General features: G+C 43.6%; 1 protein-coding gene across 15 annotated transcripts in view; it reads right to left on the bottom strand.

Moving 5' to 3' along the window:
• The window catches only part of RALY (RALY heterogeneous nuclear ribonucleoprotein), a 79,049-nt gene that overhangs the window by 30,163 nt on the left and 23,396 nt on the right, over positions 1-25,490 (bottom strand). For 11 of the 15 annotated variants that reach the window (XM_070485777.1, XM_070485785.1, XM_070485779.1 and 8 more), the window contains exon 2: positions 14,828-14,903. The exons of the other annotated variants lie outside the window; for them this stretch is intronic. The gene's annotated coding sequence lies outside the window, so the exon portion shown is untranslated. The remainder of the gene's footprint in view (positions 1-14,827; positions 14,904-25,490) is intronic. 15 annotated transcript variants of the gene reach the window in all.

Genomic DNA, 25,490 nt, shown 5'->3' with positions numbered 1-25,490 from the left:
AGCCAGCTATGTGCTCCACAGTATGGGAGGCTCAGCATCCACACCCCATGAGTAGCACCAGGCACACTGGACTCTGCTGTCAGCAGCCTCCCACACCATTGGTTTACTTAATTCCTCCTGATGAAGTGCCAAGAATAAATCGTAGGTGAGCAGCAGAGCATTTTAATGAGTCCAGAGACTAATGAATCTTTTCCTTCCTGTGTCAATTAGAATTTCAAAGCTAGGATCCCCAAGGACCAATTTATTGGGAACAGACAGAAGCCTTTTGTTCATCAGCTGCTACCTGCCCTGGCCCTGTATGTCTGCTATGTAACAATCCTGCTTACTCAGATATGCCACCTGGTGAGATAGAGACTGGCCTGGGAAGCTCCTTCTTACCCAACATTTCTGAGGCCTGACCTTAAAGAATGAGAGGAGGGGGTCCAGAGCATTTTTAAGAGGGGTGGGGAGGTGGTAAGAGAATTAGCAGCTTTGACTTTATTGCTACTTCCTAAGGATACTGGTGTTCAAAGAGCTAATAGCAACAGATCAACTTGCCATTCACCCAACTAAGTCTTGGGTATTGTGTGACACCTATTTACCTAAGATATTTTGAATTCTCACAACCACCCCAATAGCAGGTATTAACAACATTATTTTACAGACAGAGAAACTGAGGCTCTGAGAGATAAAGTAAGAATTAGCCTAAAGAACACAATTAGTGGGGCTGGCCCCATGGCCGAGTGGTTAAGTTTGCGCACTCTGCTGCAGGTGGCCCAGTGTTTCGTGGGTTCGAATCCTGGGCGCGGACATGGCACTGCTCATCAAACCACGCTGAAGCAGCGTCCCAGATGCCACAACTAGAAGGACCCACAATGAAGAATGTACAACTATGTACTGGGGGGCTTTGGGGAGAAAAAGGAAAAAATAAAATCTTAAAAAAAAAAAAAAAAGAACACAATTAGTAATTGGCAGGCAAAGATTTGAACTCATATCTGTGCAATTCCAGAGACTGGGATCTTCCTATAAAACCACAGCAGCCTTGTCCAGGTGCTGACACAGGGCCAGGAGCTGATGTCCTAAATGGCAGAGATGGTTGTGGGCAGCCACAACCATGCTGGACATTTGCCACCAACACACTGTCTTTTGTCCAGGTACAAGCAAGGGTGGCTGTGCACTCCTGATCCTTCCATTCAATGGAGTTGGCAAGCCCCTTATCCCCAGAACATAATGCAAATAAAATCACCATTAACACTACCCCCAGGATCTTACCCCAGAAATCTTTTCATTTGTTTGATTCATGAGGAGTTGCCAATCCTTAATCTAATGGCTCCCAGGTGCCCAGTTCTCTGTCTCCTATCTTGTCCTCTCCAAGTCACACAGGGCCAGCCCAGCAGTTGCTACTGTCACCAACAGAGGCACATTTTCCACGGTGAGCAGGTAAGCAAGTCAAGTTTCCCAACAGTTCTGGGATGGAATTTTAGGGGTCTGATGAGAAAAACACTTAAGGGTGAAGGTCAAGAGGCCTGTCCAAGTTTACACAGCTAGAAATAGCAACAACTAGAACACAGGTATATACTGAATCCTAACCTGGCATCTACCTACATACAGCAGGAATAAGAAAAATACAGAAAAATTGAGATCAGTGCTTTTCAAAATTTTTTTAACTTTTTATTTTGAGATAAATGTAGATTCACGTGCAATAATAAGCATTTTTTAAAAGCACTTAGCACAGTACTGGCAAATAGAGACCCACCCAAGAAGTGTTAGCTATTAGATAACCAGAAATAAGGGAGAGGGCATTCAGGATGGGCCTTTGAGGAAGAGTAAGGAAGTTTCTCTTCAGGGAATGCTTGAGGTGTATACATATAATACCTTAAATAATCTTTCCAGTGGCCCCATCAAGCAGGTATTAACATCTCCATTTTACAGATGAGAAAACTGCTCTCAGAGGTCAAGTAACTTGTCCAAGATTACGATGTCCCAGTATGTGCCAAAGCCCAGATTCAAATCCAGATATATCCAACTCCGAACCCTATGTTCTTTCTACATTGCTTCTCCAGAGACAAGACTGGGGCTGGGCTTCAAAGACAACCCCAGTAACAGACTGGAGGTTAAGAGCTGGCTGCCCAGCTCAGGGTGGGGGTAGCATAAGGGTGCAGGATTTTGCAAGATCTCGTCTTTGCAAAGGGTGGTAGTTCAAAGACCCTGGCCAGAATAAAACAGTAAATTCACATGACAGAAACCAAACAGAAAGCTAAAGTAAGAGCAGGTGGCAGAGGGCCACTGAATGCTAGCTGCTCTTGCCGACTATGTGGGCCACAATTTGACTCCCTTTTGCTGGACACTAAAGAAAAGGAGGTAGCATGGAGAAAATAGAGAGCCAGAGACTAGGAGGCTAAGGAAATCAAGTTCTGCCACTAACTAGATAAGTGGCCTTGGGCACGCCACTTGTCCTCTCTGAGTTCCTAATACCAGGGAGTTGAACTAAAAGATGTCCAAAGACCTCAAGCTTTGACTTTCAGGAATCATTCTATTACCAGGTCACGTGTGCAAATGTGGGTCTGAGAAATAAATGCTACTAATGCTGTGATTAAACAAAGCAGCCTGAAATGAAACAAAACAATGGTGTGACAGGAGCCCTGGGGACAAGGGGAGGGAAAGAAAGCTGGGTGAGGGAGAAGAGAATGAAGGAATTAAGTGGGATTCAACTTAATCTTGGGTATAAGTCAGAAGACAGCAGGGAAGCAAAAGAAGGGAAGCTGAACCAGGGTAGTACCAATCCTGGCCTTGCTACTAACTTGCTGTGTGGCCTTGGCTATCAGCCTCATTTTCTCACTGGCCAAATGGACCTCAGGACCCTATATGTTCTGGCCTCAGCTATCCCCTCTCCGACCTTATCTTCTGCTTCTTCCCCCCTCAAGGTGTCGCTCCAGCCACACTGCCTGCCTTCCGGTTTTTCTACAAACACGCACTTGCCTTGGGGCCTCGTCCTGCTCTTCTCTCAACTGGAAATGATCTTTTTCCTCCGAGAGGCCTTCCCTGGCCACTTTTTAACCCCTTACTTCTGCTTATCTTTCTTCATAACACATATGAAATGATATAATAAGTAATGACTTACTCATTTTCTGTCTCCCCCATTAAAACAAGTTCCACAAAGCCAGTCTTTGTTTTGTTCACTACCATACCTCAGCTACAAGAGTAATATCGGGCATTTGTTGAATGGATAACTGCACGGATGGGTGGATGAACTATTAGTCCCTAAAGTCCTTCCCATTCTGGCATGCTATGATTAATTCATGGGTTCATGGAACTGGTGAGTATCTCAGAAGTTCAAGTCCAGATGAGCTTAGGTCTAACCTGTCATTTTGGTTCTATTTTTCATATTTGTTTGCCTAAGTAGATCTTCAAAAACCATCTCCAAATGTCACACACACATCCTAACACACAGCTTACTCATATGCACAAATAGACAAATACATATCACTTAATTCAAGAATCATTATGGTATGCTATGTGTGAAACAGAGTACACACACAGTATTTCCTTAGCCTAGAATATTAGGCCTTACACAGTCTAGCTCCAACTTACTTGGATAACTTTAACCCTAACCACACTCCATTCCTGAAATCCTATATTCTGGCTACATTAGGCTGTTTACTCTTTTCTGAAACACACATGTAAGCTTCTGTGTCTTTGTCCTCACTGGTCTCTGCTTAGAACCTACAGACTCTGCTTCACAACTGCCAAATACCTCATATTTCACAATTGTCAAATGTCTCATCTTTCAAGTCCAACTCAAATATCACCTTTTGTGAAGCCTTCCTTGATGTCTCAGGCAGTTAGTGTTCTCCTCCTCCATGTTTCCAAAGTACTCCACATGATTCCATTATAGTGATCAGCACTGTAGTCTACTTTACCTGTCTGTCCTCCTTGACCAACTATGGGCTCCGAAGGCCCTGACCATGAGCTTGCATTCTTCTTATCCCTAAGGACCTATCCCTGTACCTGGCACAAATATTTATCAAATTGGATGTTAACATGGCACTACAACTAAGAACATTTCCTAACCTTCGCTGGCAGACTTGATCAGGTAGTTTTTCCTTCATACTGTCCAAAAGCTGGTTTCCCTAATATTTCTACCCACTAGTATGAACTCCTAAGGAACAGAGAGCCTGAAGAAGAGACTGCTGGAGAAAAGGATGGAAAGAAAGGGGAGAAATAGTCTTTGCAGAACCTTGAATGTCATGCTAATGAGACTGGATTTATTCTAAAGGTTTTATGAGCAGGGAAGTGATAGGAATAAGATCTGTATCTTAAAACCCATGGAGAGAGAAAGGAGGTAATATTTCAGCAGCAAAGACTGGAGGTGGGGAGACAAGTTAGTTGACAGTTAAAATAGTCCCAGTGAGAGAGGATTAAGATCTGGCTTTAGATGGTAGCAGTGGGAATCAGAAGAATGGGCAAAACACGTTCAGAGACAAAACCACATAATGGCAGCAGTTGCCTACTCTACCTGAGCAGAACTCCGTGCTCAAAACAAACTTCCTCCAGATGGAACTCTGTAACCTCTTTGCATCCAAAATGGCCCTGAGGGTAACTAAGAGTAGGGGAAAAGTCTCCTTGCCCAGCGGAAGGAAAACAGGCAAGTCTAGGATTAATAAACATCAAATTCCAGGCCAGTGAGGAGGGCTGTAGGAGAGAGCTCAAGATGTTGCTGATGGCTACTACCTGCAGAAGCTCCAGCAAAGAAGTCAGGTCTGTGCCCTGAGCAGAAAGGTGCCTTCCTGGGTTGGGACAGCTCTAGCTGGCTTCAATACAAGAGGCTCTAATCATTTTCAGTGGTGGTACGTTACGGAAAATTAACCAAAACTTGAAAGTAAGGCAAAAAGATGACTGTTGATCTTTTAAAGTCATGTTGGAACATTTGTTAATATGCATCTGAGAGTCATCTGATTACTCTTGGAGAATGGAATTTTGTTTGACAAATGGTTAGAGCCCAAATGTTTAAAACTCTGCAAAGTTAGGGGGCGGCCCTATGGCCAAGGGCTTCAAGTTCCATGCACTCTGCTTCGGCAACCTGGGTTCGCAGGTTTGGATCCTGGCACAGACCTACTCCACTCATCAGTCATGCTGTGGAGGCATCCCACATACAAAATAGAGGAAGACTGGCACAGATGTTAGCTCAGCGCAAATCTTGCTCAAAAAAAAAAAAAACCCCTCTGCAAAGTTGGAGGTTAATGTGTAGAAAATTGATATGGTGCACTTTTTGCACGCGATGAAGATTACATTTCTCTGCTTTAGAAAAAGGTTAGCCACAACTAGAAGGACCCACAACTAAGATATACAACTACGTATGGGGGGGGTGGAGAGATAAAGCAGAAAAAAAAAAAAGGTTATGTTTTCATTAGGACGTTAATCAATTTTGGATCTAATTTAGCAATCAAATTTCAGCAATCCTTTTTCCACTAACAACGTAAATCCAGTTTCTCAGCTGTTCTCTTTCTGCTCGTTCCTACATTAATGAGTTGGACAAAACTTGACAAGGGCTCACCATATGTATAAGAATTATGCCCTGACAAAGTACATATATCCATAGGCCTGCCTACTTTACAGGTGCCAGATGCCAGGAGGTAACAGAAGCCTGACATCCAGGCATAGGATGTTAAGTGGAACAGGTGGTAACTTATGAAATGACATAATGACATAAAGCTCAGTGTATCAGAAGGGGCATCACGCTGAGAGTCAGGAGACTTGCCACTAATTCACTCAATTTCACAATTATAAAATGGGCAAGTCGGTCTAGGTCAGTGTTGTTTTACAAACTGTGTTCTTGGGAACCCTGCGGGTTTAAGGTAGATGCCTCAGGGGCTGTCTTTGGCGAGGATAATGGAGAGGCTGAACTGGTAGACTCTGGGCCCCTCGCTGTCACTTCAAACAGAGCAGCTCTGTTTCAGATATCAAAATATACATTTAAATAAAGGGGTCCTCTGTAAACTTGATGACTGTTAGTTAAGGTCCCTTCCCACTCTGATATCCTAAAATTCCATCATTTTATAGCAAATGACCCTGGGGAAAATACAGAGTCAAAAATATCTCCTTTTACCCTATGCCTCAAAATGTATCACTAGAAGAAGGTCTCATTAAGAAGGCCCTAGCAGTTGAGTAGAAATAGGTGAAGGAGGGGACAAGCGGGCAGAGGAAAAAGGGCAGAGACTAAGGGCCTGCCCCTTTTGCAACTGACGATTAGGTGGGGCCCAAGGTCAGGGACAGAACCCTTTGAGGGACTGCTTAGACTCACTGGCCTTATCAAGACTAAGGATTTGGACTCTAGCCTCTGGCTCTACCACATAAAGGCAGGTGTCTTCAGTTTCCTTACAGTAAGATCTCTGCAAGTAAAGTGCTCTGTAAACTGAAAAACAAGTACAGATTTGAGGACCTATTAGAATAATCTTACTCCAAAATCTTTTACATATGTGTCTCCTCTCCTGCCAGGTCCCTAAAGGAGGCTCACCAAGCTTGAGATGTATAGGCCCTTTGTCTTCCCTCCCTGCATTTCAGAGGTGGGCATACAAGTAGGGGCTTATTGCTTGAAATATTGCCCTCATTCAACTTTGAAAATGACAAGTACACTTTTCACTAGGGACTTGGTGTTCCAGGTTGAAGATGGAAACCTGGCCTCTCATTTAATACTCTGGATCTCCGGGTCACATATCTGGGTCCTGGAGAGGTTGGCTTGAGGCAGGGCAGAGCAGAAATTCATGAGAAAATACACTGAAGGCATGAAAGATATTCTATATTCTCATTATACTAAAGCCATTGAATGTCCCTTCCTGGGCACTCCTGAACACTCTACCTTCCTGGAAAGGCTGAGGCCAGAGAGGCAGTATGGTACTCAGGAAAGAGCTTAGTATACTAAGTGCATGGAGTCTATGGGGTCAGGTGGACCTGAGTTCAAACCCCAGTTCTTTCACAGACTAGGTATGTGACAACAGGCAAATTCATTTACTTCACTGTGCCTCAACTTTTCCGTCTGGAGCTATTAATAACTTAATGAGTTACAAAGATTAAAAGAGACAATCCATTTAAAGTACCTATCACAATACCTGCCACACAGTAGGCACGCAATAAATGTTACTTCCACCAAGAAGGAAAGGACAAATAGCAAAAGACAAGGGAATGTGATTCACATGGCAGGTAGGGAGGACTTGGGGACAAACCTCAGCCAGCAGATCAGAGCTGCGAGTGGCTCACAAATGGGAATGGGCGGATTTGGAGAGTCTGTTGTGCTATGCTAAGAGCATCTGGATCCTGTACCAGCCAAAGCAAACCAAACAGGAGTGCTTATAAAGAGCTTGTTTCTAAAACAAGTACGGGCTGTGTTATTGACACACGCCACAGGGGAATTAAGAAGGCTTTTGGCGGAGATGTTAAGAAAGCTGACCTGCTTTCAGTACTAATCTTTGCTATTACATACATATGGGTACAACTGACCTTGGCTCCAGAGGAGAAGTAAACCCTGGAATGAGACACAAGACACTTCAGTTCTGGTCTGAACTCGACCCTGAGCACATGACTTCATCTCTCAGGCTTCAGTTTTTTCCTCTCCTCCTCCAAGTAACAATAATTCTGCATATGCCTACTCTATTATCACTAGCCTCATTTTCAGATGATGATATTATGGCTCAGAGAGATTAAGCTAGTACTGGTAGGAATTTGAATTCAAGATCTGCTGTCAAAGCCTTTAGTCTTTCTACCCTGCTGCATTATCTCTCAGTGTTAAATGATGGGGTTGGACCAGGTGGAATAAGGCCTTTCTGAACTTGAAAATTTATGATTGTTAGTGGCCTGAAATTATGGTTTCAAGAGCATTCTAAATACTCTTTGGCTAGACAAAGTCTGGCTAGTTAAGAAGCCTTCTCATATAAATGAAATCCTCAACATCTAGGACAAAAGCTGGGATACAAACACAACTTGAGAGCCAGAAGACAGTGGACAGTGAAATTTAGAAAGCCCTGAAGAGGCCCTTGGAGAATACATCACCTGACTAATTCATTTTACAGATGGGGATACGGAGGCTGCAAAGAGAGAAACAGCTTGACTGCAAACACCAAAAAAATGGCTAATAGAGCACAAACTGGGTCCTATGCCTCTTGGTCTCTCTCATACTTGCTATCTACTCAGTCTCCAACCTTCCAGGCCATTCTGATCTTCTCTTTGATATTTCTTTTCCAAATGCTGGGTTAAACAGGTAGGTCACTGCCCCTGCAGCAAACAAGCAGACACTTCCAACACGTTCTCATTGTAGATAATGGCTCTTTCTTTGTAACTATCCCTGCTGCAGCCTTAAGTAGTACTGAAGCTACTAAGCCTTCTCCTTTGGCCTCCTCTTAACTTTTTTTTTTCCTCTTGACTCTTTGATGCCTTTGAACTACAGATCAATGTGCCTTTTGGAGGCACAGAACTGGAAGAATTATCAGCAATTATAGATCCACTTTCTACCTCATTTCTTCTTTTTAGAGCTGAGGAAACTCAGGCCCAGAGACATTAAACGTTTTCCCAAGGTTGAGTTAGTACAATAGGGTTAAGAGCCTGGGTCACAATACTCACCTTCTACTACAATCTAATACTGAACACATGGTATCAGAATTTATTTCAATCACTGGTGGACGAACACCAATCCAGGCCAGGCATTTTTTTCATCATCTCCTATTAGCATCACAACAACCATACAGACATTATTGTTTCCATTTTGCAGATGAGAAAAGTAAAATTCAGAGAGGTTAGTCCACATAGAAATAAATGTCAGAGCAAGGATTCAAACCTTTGGCTTTAGAGTTTCCTCTGTTTCTCCAGCATCATATGGCTTAAGGTTTCTAAGAATATACAGAATGGTGGGAAAGACGCAGTTAATTAATCTTCCCAAACATCAGTTATACCATAGGTAACTTTCGTCCCTTGTCCTAAGCACTTATTACAGTAACTCTTGACAGATTATGCTAACTGGGGAGATGAGGGGGGCGGGGCAATGAGGGCAGTGGCAGAGAGTGGAGACTCAGATTATAAAAAATGACAATTCAAAAGAAGCAATTTCTGCTTTTGTGTTAATGTGGTCTTTTGTAGGATAGTTCTGTTTTGTTTTGTTTCTGCATCTGCCCCATTGGATCATAAGTCACCTTTATTCATGTTCTACTCATTTCAGGATTCTAGCACCATAGTTGCCGATGGACCTTCGTTTCCTAATCTATTACTGTTTTCCATCTTGGATTTTTGATCTCTTGGCTTTATTCTTAGGCTCAGGACCCTGCCTCTCTGCCAGAGCCAACATCCTTAGAACTGCCCTCCAGCTGATCTGACCTATAGGACCTGTCAGTCCCTCTTCTGTCTGGCTTGCTGCTTCAGAGAGACAGAAAGATCCTCTTTAGTTTTAATGAAAACTGGGGAAGGAAGGAGGGACTCAGAGCCTTTTGCACACTGCTCCTTCCCCCCAGGTGAGCTGGAACTTACTGCTTTCCCGTGACAGCAACCCTGAAGAAAGCCAACTATTTCTGGAACCAAAGTAATAAAATGTGGGCAAAATTCCTGGGTGGGGAGAGAACAGGGACAGCTGCTTCTTATATGAGCTGCTCTGGTGGCCTCCCTCAGATTTTCTCCATAGACTTCTCTAGGAGTCATCAGATGATTACACTGGCAGACAATGAACCATTTGCCTTACTAAGCTACAAAGTCCACTTTGGTCAGACATTCATCTCCACAACTTGAAGGATGATGCACTACTACTGATCCTGGACCTTATCAGACTCTGTCCTAGGTCCCTATCACCATAATCACTAACATTAATAGTCCCTTATATTCGTACAGTATCTAACAGTTTTATATAGCACTGATTTGAAACATGCCTCACAAAGTTGGCTGAGTAGAAACTGTTATTCCTTGTCTATAGATAAGGAAACTAAAGGCTACAAATAAGTACCTAGCAAGCCCAGGCGTTGCTCATTGAGGTAACCTCAATGTTACCTATGAGATCTGCATTTAAGCCTTATTTCTTTAATGGAAACAAATCTCTGCTTAGAATCTCAGTCATGAACAGGCAACAGAGATATTCTACTGGCCTCCAAAGCCATCTGGAAGGCTCTGAAGCCTGTGAGGTGGACAGCTGTCTCCTCCAGCTCTGGCAAAATCTCAGAAGCCTGGAGAGCTCCAGCTTTCCATGTGTTACCTGACTTCCTGCTGCCACCTCCCTCAACTCCCACATGAAGCACACGCCTGCCCACTGGCGACTTAGGACAGGCAGGATCCAGGCTACTCAGCGCCACAGGTCTAGCCCAATCCCCTCTTCATGCTAGTAACGCATTACATTGCAGACCACTTGTCTCTCCCATTGTTTCTGAGTTAGGTCCTCTCTGAGGCTCCAGATACTTCTCCAGAGGCCACTACATCAGGAGCAAACTGACATCCCACAGGTCAGTCAAGCCTGAAGAAGAGTTTTGTATGGGCTGCACAGTGCCTTAAAAAAATGACCTTAGCCTTAAGAGACTAGAAAAAGAAGAGCAAACTAAACTCAAAGCAAGTTTAAGTTAGAAGATAAGATTAAAGTAAGAAATCAATGGACTAGGAAAAACGATGAAACCAAAAGTTGATTCTTTGAAAAGATCAACAAAATTGACAAACCTTTAGTAAGACTAACCATGAAGAAAAGAGAGAAGATACAAATTGCCAAAACCAGGAATAAAAAAGGGTATATCACTACTGACCTTACAGAAGTTAAAAGGATTATAAGTACGTACTATGGACAACTTTAAGCGAAGAAGTTAGACAACTTAAACAAAAATTATCAGAAGTAACTCAAAAAGTAATAGAAAATCTGAGTAGACCTATAACAAAGAAAAATAGACACAGTGAATTAGTAATAAAAAATCTTCAACAGAGAAGCCCAGGCCCACACGGCTTCAAGTGGAAGAGGAGGCGGGAACACTCTCCAATCCATTCTATGAGGCCAGTATTATCCTGATACCAAAACCAGACAAAGACATCACAAGAAAAGAAAACTGCCAACCAATATCCCTCATGAATACAGACACAAAAATCTTCAACAAACTATTAGCAAACCAAATCCAACACCATATAAAAAGGATATACACTGTGACCAAGTGGGATTTATTCTAGAAACACAAGCTTGGATTAACACCCAAAAATCAATTAATGTACTGCTGCCTTAGTAGAATAAAGGACAAAAACCACACAATAAACAAAATCCAACATCCATCCATAATAAAACTGCTCACTAAACTAGGAACAGAAGGGAACTTAGCCTGATAAAAGTCATCTACAAAAACCCTACGGCTAACGCTGTACTTAATGGTGAAAGACTGAACACTTTCAACCTAAAACTAGGAACAAGGTAAGAGTATCTGCTCTCACCAATTCTATTCAACAACGTACTGGAGATCCTAGCCAGTGCAATCAGGCAGAGGGACTTTTTTTTTAATGGATGTCAGATTATGTCATTCCTCTACTCAAAACTCTCCAGTGGCTTCCTATTCCACTCAAAATAAAGCCCTAAATGATCTGGGTCCCTGTCTACCATTGTGATTTCCTCTCCATACTCTACTCTCCCTCTTGCTCACTTCATCTCTAGCCACACTGGCCTCCTCCTGTGCCTCAAACACAATAAGCATCCTCCTGTTTCAGGGCCTCTGAACTTGCTGAACTCTATGCCTGGAATGTTATTCTCCAAGATATACACACAGCTCACTACTTCAGTTCCTGCATATTTCTGCACAGATTTTATTTTCTCACAGAGGCCTTCTTTCATCATGCAATTCCCTCCCTATTCCCTTGCCTTGCTTTATTTTTCTTCATATGTATACATTTGTTTACCTGTTTTCCTCCACTAGAATTTAAATTACAGAGAGAAAACTATTTTCTTCACTGCTACATTTCAAACACTTAAAACTGTGCCTAGCACATAGTGAACACGCAATAAATACTACATCAATGAATATTTAAAAAGAAAATTTTTGTACAGGAGAATCAATAAAAGGAGAGAGGGGGGGAACCAGTGGCCCAAGAGGCTGAGAAGCACCAAGATTTTAGGTGAAAGCGAAAGAGCCAATGTAGGATAATAGAAAAAACTCAGTTCTCTGGAGCCAGACTCTTCAGGGTTCTAAGCTTGGCTCTTCCAATTACTGCTTGTGTGTCCCTCTCCAAATCTCAGTAATTTATATGAGACTACCACCTACCTCCCAAGCTGCTATGAAAATGAGATCGATTTATGTAGAGCATTGAGTATTGCACCTGATAATAGACACCACAAATAATTAATTTAACATTTTCTGATAAATCTAGCCTTCAAGAGGAACCTAGAACTAGCTTAAAAATTACCTAGCGCCACCTTACTGAAGCACATAGATTTCTGTAGGGTTAGTGCCCCTCAATTAAATGGCCTCCATACTCATTTTAACTTCTTTCTTATCATTCTTCTTTCACCCCTCCCTTACTACTAGCTTTCAGCTCTAGCTGCTGTTAATATAGCAGCTCCTCCCCCTTTCTTATATGCTGCTATAAATCTGACTGATGTTCAGAAATCAGATTGCTAAATTGTTATAACAACATGTAAAAACAGCAATAAATTAGTGCTGTGTAAGGGCTTAAGAATGACAATGCTTTGCTTCTTTCTTGCTTTTTAGTTGGGCTCTGGAAAATTGAGGATGTTAGATAAATAAGCTACTATATGGACATCCCTATATTATGCACTTTCTTACATGGAATCATTCATATTTTAAAATAGTCAATAGTTGAACTTCTTCACAGAGCACTTGTTACAAGAACAAGACCCAAGCTTAGCACCCAGGCCGTGGAAAGGCCAGAAGCTACAGAACTTTAGAATAACCAGACAAAAAGAGGTGGCAGCAAGAACCTGGAGATTCAGAAAAGAGGGAAGGTTGACGAGTGTGGATTCCAAGAGCACCAGTTGGGGGACAGACTCCTGTGTGCATTCTCAGGCAGAAAGAGGGAAGAACAGAATGTCTATTGTTACAAACTGTGAAGAGAATGACCGATTTCACTGGCCGACGGCAAGAGAGAGATGGTGGGAAAACTGGAATGACCATGGCCTCTGATAAGATATGAGGCTACAGCATAAGTGCCTTTTTCACTCACAGTTGAAGAGTCGGGTTGGGGGTGAGCAGGGAACCTAGGGCCAAAACAAGAATAGCCTTCCTCTTCTGAGATGACAGTAGGGAACAAAGCAACACCTCAGTGGTGCTAGTCAGTGAGTGCAGACACATGCTGGGGATGGGCTCTTGAAAACTGCTTTAATATCTGTGCTGGCAGTGGCCTTGGAATCAGGCCGTGTGAGTGCATTTAAACCTGCACTCTGCAGCCCACATGCTGCAAATTATAGCTGCCGATGCTGCCTAGCTTTGTCTCTGTGCCCTGGAATTCTTTCCCTTGTGGAAAGCTTGAGCATCGGGTAGGGCCTGCAGAAGAAGAAGGAGAGGGCATGGGAAAAGATTTACAGTGCAAATTTCACGAAAAAAATCCTCCCTTTTACACCTTTGGGGAGGGGGCTGGCATACAGGTCAGGGACTGAGATGCCAGGGATACTTATAATGCTTCCTTCTCACTTTCCCTCATTTTGGTCATGCTGCTTTACAATTTACAAAGCTTTCCAACTTGCATTTCTCATTTGATTCTCTACAACATCCTCCACGATTGGTGTACACATAACAGACACTGACGGTGGAGGGAGGCACTCCAATCTTACAAATAGGTAAATGGAGATTATCCAAGGGCAAATGTCGAAAGAAAATAAAAACCCAGGTTTCTCAACTCCAACCCAGCTCTCCAGGTCCCTATCTTTGCTGGCCAAAGTGTTTATGGCATCCCACACATTACAGATGTTTTCTTCCCCTTCAAGTCTTATTTAGCCTGGGTCTCTGCCTGCTTGAAGGTTCTTCCTATCTTTCAGCCTCTTGGCCCTCTCACTAGAAATACCATTGCTCAGAAGGGACCCACAACTCCTGCCTGCCCTTCTGGGTCCCTCAAATAAGTGGACCTCCTTCCTGAATCCCTAAGGAGGTCTGTCTTCATAAACTTTGTAAGAAAAATCTGGATCCCAGGGAGATTAGCAGTCTAAGGAAAGCCTGCCAAGTCAGGAAGAAAACTGGTATTTACAGTTAGACTGACCTGGGTTCTGGCATCAGCTTTATGGATTCCTAGGTGTGAACCCTGGGCAAATTATTTCAGCTTCCTGAGCTTCAATTCCCTCATCTATAAAATGGGGTTTTGTCTAGATGAGATCCACAACATAATTGGTTCTTAATGTGTTGACTTCCCTTCCTGTCTCACCATCTGTGGTCTTCCCTCTAAGCTTCTCCTGACTTCCCCTTCACACAGCATTACTCTATCATTCCAACCTCACCACCGTTCACAATTACATTCTGCAGGACAGCTGAAACTATAGGATTTTCTAAAGCTAACCTATGGGCTTGGTAGGTCACAGTCAAGAATGTCCTTCCAGTCAAGAAATCAAGAAAGTCTCTAAGGGCTATGAGGTCATTTTAAGAGAGCTTGTGGGAGGATGGATTTAGCTGCCAGGCCCAGGATACTCCCCAGCAGAAAGCAGCTGGCAGAAGCCAGAAGGAACTTAAGTAAACCTGCTTTGCCTTATTCATGGCGAATGATCCCAGACCATCTCTTCCCAGTACAGGAGGCTGCCTATGCCAATCTTAGACATGGAGTAGGAGAGCAATCACTTGTAAGTTATCTATACTAAGGGCAAAAATATGCCCCCAACTAGTTACCCTGTATCTTGGTCTGAGTTTGCCCAGGCACCCTTACTCACCAGTACCGAGGCTGAGCTCAGCCAGTGATTTCCTCTTTTGGGTTACAGGGTCAGCACCTCTGGGAACAGGGCTCACCTATAAGAGAGAGAGAAGTCAGGGTTCTGCTCAAAACAGGCACAAACTTAGGTCAGTGCAGGCATTTAAAGTTCCTGCCTTCACATGCCTGCATCCTAGCAAAAGACAAGTTAATAATTAAATATATAACTTCACGTCATGCTAAGTGCTATAAAGAAAAATAAAGCAGAGTAAGGGAAGAAAGAATGACAAGGAGTGAGAATGAGGTCTATTTTAGATAAAATGGTCAGGGACAGCTTCTCCAAGGGGTGACTACTGGACAAAGACCTGAATGAAGTGAAGGGTAAGATCTGAAAAGATCTGAGGGAAGAGTGTTTCAGAGAGGGAGAATAGCAAGTACAAAGGCCTTAGGCAAAATAAGCTTGTTATGCTTAAGGAACAAGAAAGTCAATATACCTAGAATGTAGTACTGGAAGAATGAGATGCTAGATATACGTGGAAGAATTAATTATACTCTCTATTTTACAAATGAGAAAACTGAGGTTCAGAGGTTAGGTGACTTGCCCAAGATCAAAGGAAGTCAGTGGCAGAACTGGGAACAGAACTAGGGTCTTCTGGACAACTCTAACTCTGTCTCACTCCTGGGTCAAGTTCCTCTAGGCTTAGATAACCTGAAACCCAGGTGCAACAAACTTTCAAACACTCTGAGATTGGTTTCAGGTTTCTCCCCTCACCCCCTCCTCTGTTGGGTGAGGATGGCTGAACAACAGAGAAACTCCTATTTATTATCTGCAATGTGGGATAAAGGTGTCTCTGGGGCAAGGAGAATAATAGTACATGCCAGGCAGTTGCAAACCCTTTAGTTGTATTAACTCATTTAATCTTTATGACAATCTTGTAAGGACTGGTGTGGTGGTGTATTCCCCATTTTACTAGTGAGGAAACTGAGGCACAGAAGTTAAGTAAATTTGCACAAGTCACATAGCTAATAGATGGTAGAGCTAGAACTTGAACCCAGGAGTCCAACCTCGAGGACTTGCCCTCTTAACCACACACTATACTACTTCTCAAAAACAGAAGAAAAAAGACCAGAAACATGTTCTCTAGTCCTAGCTGACATGGCTGAGAGTCCCCATTCATACCCAAGCCTGAGATCCTCTCCACCTACTTGTAGTCCAGCCTTTTTACTGAATACCAGTTGAAAGACTCCTGAGCCAAGTAGTTCCAGAGGCTTCTCTAATCTCTAGCTACTGTGATGACAAAGCTATGATGGTAACCACAATAGCCATTTAAATAGCCACTAACATTCAATGAACACTTGAAAATAGACTAGGTACCGGGGCTAAGCACCTTACATGCACATCTTATTTGAGAGACACAATGACAGTTGCTCTAAGACACTGGTGGAGAGATGGGGCAGGGGGTGGGGAGGCCACCAGGCCTGGAACAAAGCAGCAAACACATGGAACTGAAGGATCTCTACAGGCCCAGGTCAAAGGATAAAGGCAGAGGCACTAGGGGGTGAGTGGTAAGGGAAATGGACTATCAGCACCCTCACATTCAACATGTCAACAAACTGAACTCATCTCCTATTTCCTAGCCTACATGGTTCAGTAAATAGTATAACTATTCTCACAAGTATTTAGACTCCAAATGTTCATGCTTTCTAACCCCCACTTCCCTCATTTCCACAATTGACAAGTTTCTACATCCAAACCATTCCTTATTGCCTACTGTGTCAACTTCCTCTTGGTTCAGGATCTCGTTATCTCTTGCCTGCACTGTTGGAATATTTCTTAAAATTTATTGACAAGAACAGATCGTTATAGTAGCCTCTTCCCTAGTCTCTCTTTCATGAGTCTCCCCCAGCCCAGCCTGCTCCAATCACCTGGCCCACACTGCTAGACTAATGTTCCTAATGCCACTCCCCTGCTCAAAAAACTGTCATGGCTCCCAGTCACCTCAGCCTCCCTCTCTAGGTATGCCATGATCTGCCTGCCTTACCTCTACTGTGGGTTTTCCAGTATTCCCACAGTTTTGTCTAAGCTGTTGTCTGATCTGGACTGCCTGGTCTTCGTTTGTACAGATTCAAATTCTTCTTAATCTTCAAAGGCTAGCAAATTGATGAAGTCATCCCAAACCCTTTCTCACCACCCTCTCTGTCATGTTCCTGAAACATCTCTGGCAGTGACTATATCCAGCTCTGCCCTCACCATCAACTAAGGTTTCAAAACTACAGTTCTCCTGTTCCTTCTTTTAAAGATTCCTACTGCTTCCGGAGAATGGAGACCTAGTCAGCTAAGATTTGTGTTCTCATTCCTGCTACTCTTATCTTACTCTGGATCTATCTCCTAACAAGAGATCTGGATGCTATCTGAGCCTCGGACTCCTCGGCTACGAAATGGGGATATAATTCCCATCCTGCCTACAATATAGGCATTTTGTGAAAACAATGTGATAGGAAAGGAAAGGGGAAGAGTTAGGATGGGAGACTCCCAGGCAGTTCTTTAAGAGTTCTGTCAGCTGGAAAACACTGCGTATATATACAAGCCTTCTATGCAATCAATCAAAAAGTATTTCCTGAGCCTAGCTGGTCATGGTCACAGCTCTGGGCTAGGGGTTATAGAGGATGCAGGGATGAATGAGAACAGTCCTTAACCTTAGACTCCTTGTAGCCCAGAGTGGGACTCTGTCAATTTCCTGCAAAGGACTACTAACAATATTAGGCAGCCTCTAACAGTTCAAAGAGTGCTATGTATTGTAAAAGTGGAGAAAGAAATCAGTCTGACCAGATGTGGCCTCAGAAGCTTCACGGAAGGAGCAGGACTTAAGCCATGCCTTAATGCAGGGTAACAGAAAGACATGGGCTACTACGCACCAGGCACTGGGCTAGGTGTTATGCTGTTAACCCTCGTAATACCCTGTGAAGCAGGTGATGCCATGCCCATTTTATAGCCAAGGTAACTGAAGATGAGTGACGCTAAGTTTGCCATTCAAGGTCAAACAGCTAGTAAGTAGCAGAGGTAGGATTTGAACCTAGGTCCACTTTACTTTACTCTAAAGCCTTAGTGTGTGCTTACTTACTTCATGGTCTGCCTTACTTCATTGCAGCAACATGAAAGGAGAACCAGATAAATTCTAAAATTCTTTCTTCCTCAAAACCCAATGATTTGAATGAGGGGGCAGTAGGGAGGAGGTTTACTGCTGTTATGTCTTCCCCATAAGACTGATCTTACAGGAGGTTGATGTCTTATTAACCAGAATAGCCCAAGTATGTGACACAAAGCCTGGCAGGTAGGAGACACTAAGTATTTGGGGAACATGTGAGTGAATAAATGGATGACTAAACACCTGCACCATCAACCTCTGTTCTGAGGTCTACAAGTAAGGTCCAAAATCTCAAGCTCCATGCTCTGACTCTCAGCCTCAGCATCCATAATACCAACTATCTACTACTCTGTTGGCTGAAGGTACCCTTTTCCCATTTTTGTTTTCAAGAGTTAGGAAAGCAGTGAAGAGAGAAAAGGATAAAAAAGGAAGTTGGGAGCTTAACAGAGAAAAGAGAGAAAGAGGAAAGGGATGAAAGGAGAGACAGTAAGGAAGGAGACAAAAAGGAACGGGATGCTTGGGCAGGACTGAAAGGTCTGAGGCCAAGACTTTGGGAGAGGTTTCTTTTTCCTTCTGGTTCCAGAACCAAGGATTATTTTTTAAGAGCAGCAGCAGGAATTTCTCTTCATAAATTTTAAATGAAGGGAACCTACTTGCCCAAACCCCAGACCAAATCTATCAGAGGAGGTAAAGTGAAGCTCCTCAGGGCTCCCATCCTCAGTTCTCACCACCGTCCTGCCACAGCCCAACCCTTGCCTGGTTTGGGCTGAAGTCTGCAGTGGTCAAAGACATGCACGTTCTTCCCCTATTCCTCTCCTCCTTTTACAAGAGTCACTCCAGGCTAACAAGCCCTGGGAGTCTAACCTTCTTTATGCATAAGGGACACTAACATGACATCCCTGGACCCTTCCCCACAGCTCCCTGTCATGAAAACTTTGTCGAACCCTAAGGGGAAAGTGTTTCTCCCTGTCTGCTGAATTCCTCAAATGTGTATTAATAAACTGGGGTAAATATGTGGATGGAGGAGGCAAGGTCCCTTCAGAACTCGCAAGATCCTGGGTCCTAAATACAGCTCAACCCTCTTTATGTCTGATCTGCATATTATACACATATATCTTTCCTTCTTACTAAATTAGTAGAGAGCACTGGGCTGAGAGTCAGAAAACCTAAAGGCTAGTTCCAGTTCTACCTCTAATTCACCATATGACCTTGGACAAGTCATTTTACTTTCCTGGACCTTAGTTTCCATATCTATAAATTGAGAGTGACAGCATCTGCTCTTCTGAAGGATCTTCTGATGAATCAAACAAGATTGACAAGAAGTTTAACTGCTTGAATCTAGTTGGTTTGACATGAACAGTAAAGAAGGAATGAGGGGAGGGTCTCTAAAGAAAAAAAAAAAAAGAGGGCTGTACCACCTTTCAGTTGAAGGGATCTGCTCTAAATCAAAGAATTAGGAAGAGCTGTGGCTAACAATGTCACTGTCTGTACCTCCATCAAAAGACAGTCAGGCAACAACCGAGACTAAAAAAGCTCAAGAACTACATTCACACAAATCCCAACAAGTCCAAGTAGAGAGAAAATAAGAACCACTATAAGTCACATATTGCTCAGGAAAAGAAAAAGAAAGTAATAATGACCAATTTAGTGATCATTAGTTAACACGCAGGCTCTAGAATCAGAAACCTCGGTCTGAATCCCAGCTCTGTCTCTTACTGGCTTCATGAGCTTGTGCCTCAGTTTTCCACATTTGTTTAAAAAAGGTTCCCACTTCATAAATGTGTTCTTGGGAGAAATAAATGAGACAGCATGGGAAAGCCCTTAGAGCTTGGGACCTGGCATAAGTGACTCAATGATAGGTGGTATTATTGTTCCATTTAAATACCACAAAAGGATGAATCGGAAGCAATAAAAAGGCCTAAAAGCAAGGAAAGACATGTACGTTTGCATTTTTATGTATCATTCCCGATGCCCAAAGCCTTAATTATTCTCATTTATTCCTAAAAACCTTTTGAAGTCAATAGAATTATCCCCATCTTACAACAGGAAACTGAGCCTCAGAGAAGCAAAGCAACTTGTCTAAAACCATACAGTTGGGAAACTGAACTTACCGGAACCCTGGTCTGACTGTGTTCTTTCTACTATATACCTTGCACTTTCTCGTGTTCAAAAATAAGGAGCGTCCCGCATATTAAAGCAGGCACCAATAATCAACTTTTAGGAAATGAACCAAATTCTCCCATTTTACACTTAAGGAAGCAACTGTTGGTTTTGCATGCCTGGGGAAAAGATGGGCAGGGGTGGAATGCAAGTGCACCAACAAGTTCCAGAGTTGTAGACTTGACTCACCAGGCCCTAACAAGGGGCTCTCGGCCCATTGTTGCAGTTAAGAGAGGAGACAGGGCCTTTTGTCAAACTGGATACCACACCCTAAAGGACAAGATGTTCTACGACTGTAACAAACAGGCAAGAAGCCATAAGAGGTACATGGGCTGAATTCAAATACCTGATCAAAACACCTTATACTGGGTACACCTTCACAAGAATGAGCATATACAATGCCCTGGGTGTGTACACTGTCCCTATTTCTGGGAAGGACTTTACTGTGGCCCAGATGACTGCAAGTTAGTCTGAAAAGAAGTACGCCTTCTCCTGGGCCAGGCTATTATTTTGGAGCATTCCATCAAAAAAATAATAGGGAAGGGCCGACCCAGTGGTGTAGTGGTTAACTTCACAAGCTCTGCTTCAGTGGCCCAGGGTTTGCAGGTTTGGATCCCAGGCACAGACCTACACATTGCTTATCAAGCCATGCTGTGGCAGGCATCCCGCATATAAAACAGAGGAAGATGGGCACAAATGTTAGCTCAGGGCCAATCTTCCTCAGCAAAAAGAGGACTGGTGGCAGATGATAGCTCAGGGCTAATCTTCCTCATCAAAAATAGTAGCAATTATAACAGGGAAATGGTTGTACAGGAGTATATAGAAACTGGGAATTTACAGCTGGCAACTAGGGGGAAAGAGCCAGGAAGTGAATTAAGAGAAAATTTGGGGAAGAAATGGGGCCTGGAAAAAGTCAAAGGCTTTTGGTAGGGTGGAGCCAAGCAAAAGGCCTGGGACAAGAGAAAGGGAGGGCTTCAGGGGACTAAGGAGAGATTTTGACAGAAGAAATTATCTCCTACATTTGTAAAACAAATTTTTTAAAAATAGCACGTCCCTACAGAATCCTTGCTGTTTAGAGCAATCTCCAGGGCCTGCAGGAAGACTGACTGAAAGAGGTATTACTCAAGTGCTATCTTCCTCGGGAGAGGGGAAGAAAAATGGAAACTGGGTTCTCTAGGCCTCCAGGGTGGCAACCAAAGAAAGTGAGCAGCCGCAGAGGATAATCATAGCACAGCAGCTCCAGGATCAATCAGGCAGAGCTTACCTGCAGGTGGCCTCAGACCCACTTCTGCTACAACCAGCACTCGAGGGTACACAGCACAACTGCCCACATCCAGCAGGGAGTACAAGATTGGCCACAGAGCAAATAGCCCTGGTTCCATGAGCCACACTTGCCAATCTATCTGTTAGTTCTGTTCCAGCTGCCCTCTAACCTCTTGGCCTGAAAACTCTAATTGCCTCAATCCTTGTGAGGCCTGCTTTTCCCAGCCTTGGCCAAACCCCACAGTCTTGCAGTTCTACCAGATTCTTCCTTCTCACAAGGATATCTGACCTTGACTCTTGTGACCTGCTCTACTGTTTGGTTGCCTAGGCCCTGGCATAATAAACTAACTGGCTGTGTTGCCGTAGGGGTTCCACAGATGACCTTACAAAATAATAAAAATGGTCACAAAATGGCTCAGTAAAACCCTCCTCTACTCCCCAACAAAGACAGGTGTCAGGATGCCCAGTATGTCGCAAAAGGAGGCCGTGGAGGGCAGCTGGTTTCTTAATGATAGGTAACATTAGGGTTTTTGAGCGCAATCCATGTCCATGTATGAGAACATTATACATGCCGTAAATGATGAAACTCAATCCAAGAAGTCTCTAGGCTGCCTGTAGGAATGTCCAGAGAATACAACAGACATGCAAGACAATTATTCTTGCCTCTGCATTTTCTGGGCAGCCAACAGCATTTCTCTTTTCTCAGCTGAAGCTGTCTCGTTTTCCCCTCCTCCTTCCCTAGAAGAACCAAGCCCACAGGAAACATCAAGGGAGGCACAAGTAATTATTGTTTTCTTTTCTCCATGCTAATGAGACAGTTGGATGGTTCCCCTTCCCTTTCCTAAGTACGAAGCAAGAATCTAAGGCTTTGTAATCTGTAACCAACACACCAAAGCTTAGGCCAGACAGTGCTCTGCAACTGAACTGTGTAGAAGACAGCTTTCTGTCCCTGATTAGACCAGAGCTAGAAGAGGCCCTATCACTTTACTGAAGAAGTGGTAAAACCAGAGTGGGGAAGAGGACCTGTCCCAAGTCACAGAAGAAAGTCAGCGGCAGGGCCAGCAGTCTCCTTATACCCAATCAGGGCACTTCCCACATCATCCAGACTTCCTACAGTACAAATGACTTTGGAGGTGTCCTAAATGTGGAGCCTGGAACTGTTAAGTTTCAAGTTCACATATCGGTTTTTGAATAGGTATTTTAAAAGCAATGACAATGCTCTGCACATGCGGCCTCAGCCCAAGAACTCCGGTTCCGGAGTGGAAGGCCAGGATCTGAGAGATAATGCCAATTTTACCCAAAAATTAAAATCAGAATTAGATGCTCAGGCAAAAAAAGAATCTGTGGATTTTAAATTCAGCTCAGTTATGTGAGAACTGTAGATACCAAGGGCAGGGTCCGGAGTCAGCCTTAAGAATGAACATCAGGTCTGGTGGATAAAGGAGCTCCTGAGTAAAGGATACTACAACATCAGTCTGCTAGTCCAATCCCTGCATTTCAAAGATGAAGAAATTGAATCTAGCACTATCGGGGGCTTCATAGGAGAGGACTCAAGGTGAAGCAGCAGAACTGAAAGATGCTAGGGCTCAGAGCTAGCCACAGCCTGCCCGCCTAAAAGAAGACAATCTCTGGAAAAAGAAGCCAGCATTTGCAAAGGCTGTGCTGAGAATAAAATGGTTAAGTTTTTAAGACGGAATAATTTGTAGAATCTAATATGGCATATTTTTTTAACCTGAAGACTGGCTCCTGTCAGCCTCTAAAATCTCTTCCCTCTGTCTGTCCTAGCTCTATCATTTCAGGTGGGATTCAGCAACTCAAATCCAGTCCTCAAACTAATTCTGACTCCAGGCAGGAGATATTTAAAATAGCCTTAGCCCTAATTCCTATCCCCTACCCACAGGGCCTGGATATCAACCCTTCCTCCCTGTTCTGTACCACAGAGTTGACTGTGGGGCTCCTTGTGGCATTCCAACATACTGCCAGTGCTGAACACCAGGCTTCGTGTTCTAGAGGGCAAAAAATCATGTGCTCTATTTTATAAATGGGCCCAGGTCCACATGAGAGCCCCTGCCTTAGTCACTGGCCTGACACCTCAGGCCCTCTAAGGACTAAAGCCCCAGGTCTGAACCCAAGGCCAGGCCTCCCCACCAGTGGCCATTCTCCAGAGACTGCCTGCCAGCCTGGACTTGCACTTGAGTTTGCCACTCTGCCCACCCTTCTGCAGAGAAGGCAGCATGGTACAGTAGAAACAGCGTGTAGACTGACCTGGATTTGAGCCTTGGCTCTGCTGCCTACACTGCATCCTTAAGCAGTGTTACTTAACTGCTCTCATGTATCCTCTTAGAACTTTGCTCACTCTGATTACTCGTCTGTGTCTTTTACCATTCTCCCCTACTTGGGAACAGGGAATAGTTAGTTGTTTCCCTGTATCCTCAATGAGTCAGTTACTGTCTACTGAATGATCCTGTAAAACTAAGTTCCCACATCTGTAACAGAGGGATATCACCTATCTCAGAATTATGAGATAAATGAAAGAAAAGTATGTAAATTGCTTCAATCAGTACCTGGCCCTTTTTCCTCTACTGTATCATGGATGCCCAGGGCCAAGTGTTTTCCTGTACTGAACTAGACTGCCCATCCTAGAGACATCATGCCTTGCTGAACCTCTAGGATCAGCTGAACCTGACCCCCAGGATTTGTTCCACTCCAGTAATTAGACTGAGTGCCAACTCCTGGAACCCCGCCAGTAAAAACAGCTAGAGATATGACTACTCTCTTCACAAAGGTAGTAAATTTCAAGAAAAGAGGCGTGGGCATATAGTAATATTCTAGATTTAAAGGAGTGGGGAATATGGGGGGAAAGAAAAAAGAGAAAAGGCTGTGATCCGAAGTTGGGGTCTTAGAGAAGAAATCCGAAATTCCAAGGAGCGGCTAAAGTCATTTGTACTGGAGCCTACAGAAGGGCCAGAAACATGAAACAAATTGGCTGAGGTCACACAGTAAGCTGAAGGGAGAAACGAGTTTGCAACTGACCACTGTGGCCTCTTCATCTAGTGGTTTTTCTGTCCTACAGGCTAGATAGATGCAATGTTCTAGGAAAAAGAGTGAGGCATAGGGAGTTCAGTGTAGTGGCACGGAGAGACACACAAGGGATGTCAAGTGGTACTTATGCAGTTTCTGGCTGGGAAAAGTGATTGAGAAATACATCCAGCCTTTAGTTTTGCAGGGGCCTAATATGCTCTGGAAGTTGAAGGGTAGAAATAAGTTCAACCTGGCCAGAACAAATGCCAGCACTTAGGGGAGGGGGAGAGTACAGGGCGTCCTCAAAGCATCATGAGCCCCCTCTCCCACAACACCAGCTGCTCCGGGTGTTCAAAAGCTTCCGCCCACCTATCTCCAACTTCCCAATTTAAACTATGTTCCAGGTTTTCTAGGATATTTGTCTTTCCCATTAGATGGTCCTCAGACTTATAAACTGGGGGTGAAGTATACTGAAGTGGCAGAATAAGAGCTCTGCGACATGAGGAAGAACCTGATTGAGTCTCTTCTTTTTTCACTTGAACTTCTGCAAAGTTAAATGATTTGCCCAAGGTCACACAGATAATAAGGGCAAATCAGGACTTGACTACATCCTGTGTTTTTTTTTGTGACCATGGTGACTTTCAGCAAATTTGACCATTACAAAGTTTTGAGAGGTAGGTAGGGCAGGCATTCTCCACTAAATCATGCTGTCCCTTCTGAAAAGTCTCATTTGACAAACCTCCGATCCACTTCAGGCCTAGTCCTGACATTTATCTTTTCTTAGAAAACTTTCATAATTACCTTCTAACTCAGAGGTCAGCAAACTTTCTGTACGTGGCCAGACAGTATTTTAGGCTTTATGGGCTATAAGAGTCTCTAGTATTCAACTCTGCCACTGTAGTATGAAAGCAGTCCATAGATGAATAAACAAGTGTGGCTGTATTCCAGTATAACTTTATGAAAAGCAGCAGCAGACTGGATTCAGCCCACAGGCCACTGTCTGCTGACACCTATTCTAACCTATTGTCTCAAACATCCTGTCTCCCATCATACGCATTCATATCACAGTCCTGTACCCTCAATGCATCCCCTCTG

Source organism: Equus asinus, chromosome 15 (assembly GCF_041296235.1).
Source record: "Equus asinus isolate D_3611 breed Donkey chromosome 15, EquAss-T2T_v2, whole genome shotgun sequence".
Classification (NCBI taxonomy): domain Eukaryota; kingdom Metazoa; phylum Chordata; class Mammalia; order Perissodactyla; family Equidae; genus Equus; species Equus asinus.
The sequence above is the reverse complement of the archived record's forward strand: the minus strand, read 5'-3'. Positions and strand labels throughout refer to the sequence as shown.